The sequence below is a fragment of the Rutidosis leptorrhynchoides genome, chromosome 5 (assembly GCF_046630445.1).
Source record: "Rutidosis leptorrhynchoides isolate AG116_Rl617_1_P2 chromosome 5, CSIRO_AGI_Rlap_v1, whole genome shotgun sequence".
In the NCBI taxonomy this organism is placed as follows: domain Eukaryota; kingdom Viridiplantae; phylum Streptophyta; class Magnoliopsida; order Asterales; family Asteraceae; genus Rutidosis; species Rutidosis leptorrhynchoides.
This window is the reverse complement of record NC_092337.1, coordinates 144,357,537-144,361,896: the sequence shown is the minus strand read 5'-3', so window position 1 is coordinate 144,361,896 and position 4,360 is coordinate 144,357,537.

Here is a 4,360-nt window from a genome sequence, read left to right as displayed (position 1 = left end):
TATGTCATTGTAACAATTTGTGATATAGTGTATTTCTCTCTTTAGAGGCCCGTAGTTTTTCTCCTGTTTTAGAGTTTCCACGTTAAATTCTTGTGTTGTGGGTTGTTAATATTTCTTTACTGTTTTTCATTGGGCGTGTGTTGGGAATTAGTGAGACCGTAATTTCCTAACAACTGGTATCAGAGCATCAGGTTTGACGGGAGGTCTCGGTTATAGGAGTCGGAGTATGCTCTGTGGTTGCCACGGGAGTGGATCGTCCACATCAGAAACGACTTCTATTGATCGTACAGGGTATCTAGTTTGACAATATTTTTTCTGATTCGGATACGGATACGATGTTTAAGTTCAGTCCAATGAGGTTTGATGTAGAGAAATTTGATGGGAGGATCAATTTTGGCTTGTGGCAGGTTCAAGTCAATGATGTATTGATTCAGTCCGGTTTACACAAGGCTTTGAAAGGTAAACCCACCTTTGTTTCTGACAGTGATTCTAGCAAGAGGTTCGATGAAGAAGAATGGGATGATATGGATTTGAGGGTGGCAAGTGCGATTCGTTTATGTCTTGCAAAGAACGTGCTTGCAAATGTGCACGGGTTATCAACAACTAAGGAACTTTGGGATAAGTTGGAGCAGTTGTACCAGGGCAAAGGCATCTCAAACCGGTTATGTCTTAAGGAACAGTTTCATACTTTGTGTATGGATGGGGTTTCAAAGACTTCAGATCATCTGAGTATTCTTAATGGTATTGGTTCAAAACTAGAGGCTATCGGAGTTAAAGTGGATGATGAAGATAAATCTTTGAGGTTGATATTATCTTTATCATCGTCCTATGAGCACATGAAACCTATTTTGATGTACGGGAAAGAAACTGTGATGGCCCCGTCAAAACACTTAACGGCTCCGTCACTTGGTCCCACAGCTTGATCGGACTTAAATGAATTTAACAAACGACATTGCATTCTTTTATTTCAAAAGTTTCCCAAAAAGGAAAGCATACCAAATATGTAGTCTTAAAATAACCCAACATATTAATTAATTAAAGTTGACACAAAACACTGTCAACAAACCACAAGTTTAAATTATCCAAAACCAGAATGCAAGCTTAAGTTTCATAAATTGTTTCATTAAAATCTGCCCAAATGCATGCAGACTCTTCTAAACACAGCGAAAGCATCACATAACTCAAGTACCTGTGAAAACATGCGAGTAAACTGTCAACACAAAGGTTGAGTGAATTATAGGTTTAAATAATTGAATAAACTTTAGACCACAAGATTTAAAAATGTTAGAAAACATTAAACATTATTCCATTATCAATGAGCCACCTGGTAACCACTTAACCCTTTATTTACCCTTGCCAAACACAATAATAATATACACTGGACAGTGTATCTACAACAAAATACGAAGTACTAAATATTTCGATTATAAATTGCTAGCGCGACTAGCTCGAAATGGGGTTGTCAAACCCGATAGATCTATCCATAGGATTCGCGTTCACCGGTAGAAACCAATGATTACAGTTACCAGAATAGGGAATATTTTTGTCCAACTCACAATGAATAATTTAAATTTAATTGTCACTTGTGTCTAAACGTAAAATAAAATGCATGTAATCACATCCCAAGAATATACTTTGAAAAGTATGTAAAAACGGGACTATAACTATAACGACCCTCATTTTTCCATTCTATATTTTTCCAATATTAAAAGCCCAAACAATATAATTAAAACTTAATGATTAAACTTTAATCAACAATTGTTAAGTGTTAAGAGTTAGAAAACATATTAATTAACTTTGTACAAAAATTGACAAGTTAATAAAAGATGAAAATAATAAACTTTTAGTCGACACTCACTGCTAATTAAAATTTATGCATTTATGTAATATTATAACTAATAACCTATAAGTAATAAATAAAAAGTGACATTTATATAAATAATAAAACAATTGGGAACTAAATATATACAAGTCATGAATTAGTAAAAAGAAAATAATACTTATAATGTAGTAAATGTAAAAATAATAATAATAATAATAATAGTAATAATAATGAGACTAAAAAAATCTTACATCCTTATGTTGACTAAAAATAAAGTGTAAACTAGTACATCCTTATGTTGACTAATTATAAACTAGTACCACCTATTGTTGACTAAAAATTATAAAACAAAATAAAATCATTAATTAGAACATCCTTATGTTGACTAACACTCTAATACTTGCACTATATAAACACCTAGTTTCTCATTCACAAATCACACCAAAATCCTCTCTCAAAAACAATCTCTCCCTCTCCCTCTCTTGTGGTATTCGGATCTTCAAGCTTGTTCTTCGTGTTCTTCAAGAATCTTCAAGGAGTTCTTCAAGATTTTCAAGGCTTTGATCTTCCATCTTCATCGTGTTCATCTTTTCTTTGTTAATTATCTTGAATCTTCAAAGGTATAACATAAACCCTAAACTATTTACATAAACTTTGATCTTTGATAATTCATATTCATATTATAAACTTGTTATTCATAAGTATATACATAAACACACCTAGATTTATATATACATATATACATGTAAAAAAAATATTTATATATATATATATATATACACATATATATACGAATTATATATACATATACATATTAAAACCTTAAACCCTAATTACACCTAAACTATAATTCTTAAACCCTAATTAATTAAACTCTAAACATTTATGAAACCCTAGGACATTAATTACTAAACCCTAGTTATTAATTACTACTTTAATTAAGTAACCCTAATTAATGAAACTCTAATACTACTTATACTAGTACTTAACATGTATACACTATTACTATTACTAGCACCTATAACCTACTAATTATATTGTAGCACAAAAACATTTTGGGATATGTATTAGAGATGTATAGATCTTCGAACTTTCTTGACGAATGGTTTCTACGAGATTCTAGGCAGAGGGTTTGGATTTCCGATTTAAAGGGTCCTATGGCTCAAGCCCCTAGATCTAAATTAGCCATTCAAAGGGAAAGGGGTGATTGGAAGCTTATCTAATACGGCAAGTATCCTAAAATGGAAACAATCATAAAAGTAGAAACTCTCTAGTCATAGAAACTTAGTAAAATAAGAAACTTTCTAAAAATAGAAACTTTATAAAAATAGTAACTTACTAGGAATAGAAACTTAGTAAAACAAACTATACTTAAACACATACTTAAACTTAAACATGGGCAAAACACTTAACTACTCTTAAATGTCAATAGGTTGACTTTCCTGCTCACTCGTTCAACTCTCTATTCTGAGGAATAACTCTCTCTACTTACTAAGGTGAATTCATAGCCCCACTTTTTACTGTTTCATAACTGTTTTATAACTTTTGGGGTGAGAATACATGCACAACTTTTATAACTGTTTTACACGTATTAACTATTAAACTGTAATATTTTGGGCTACGACCAGCAAGCCCCCAACCGATAAGCATAAACGATAACTTGTTACGGGGTAAACTTGAAAGTCTAGTCTAAATATCAGTACTTACACGTATCAACTATTAAACTGTGATATGTTGGGCTATGACCAGCAAGCCCCCAACCGACAAGTATAAACGATAACTTGACACGGGGTAAACTTGAAAGTCTAGTCTAAATATTAGTACCAACTGTTAAAACTATGCTATACCCGGCTATGTCCGACTAAGTCCCTACAGTGATATTTTTAATTGCTGCGGCATTCTTAATTATTGGGGATAGGCCTATCGGGAGTAACGTCCCCGATACATTTGACTCAGTCTTTGTATTACTTGATAATGAAATTTAAATCGACAAGGACAGACACAACTTGTCATGGGGCAAACTTGAACGTTTAGTCTAAATATCACGCACTGGCATAACTTTTGGATCTGCGAGATCTACTTTTTGATCCTGCGGGAGATCAACTTTACAACTAAATCTTGTGGTCTAAAAACAACGATAACTACTTTTGTTAAACCTATGAACTTCACTCAACCATTTTGGTTGACACTTTAGCATGTTTTGTCTCAGGTGCTGTTTGATTCAAGCTTTCTTATCTACTACTTATGTGATGCTACTTGGATTTAGGATCAAGAGATATCGCATTTATTACTTCTGCATATGAACAATTACTTTATCGTTATTTCCATTATTGTAACGACATTTCATTTTCCGCTGCGTACTCAATAAAGTTAAATTTTCTCATTTAGTATTGTTCTCGTATTATAATATGTTGGTTTATTTGATATTAGTAACGTTTCTTCCAGACCCTATTGGGAGGACGTTACAGATTGGTATCAGAGCATAACCAGGCTGTTATAGAGAACCAGGATTGCATTTTTATGTGTGCCTTACTTGCT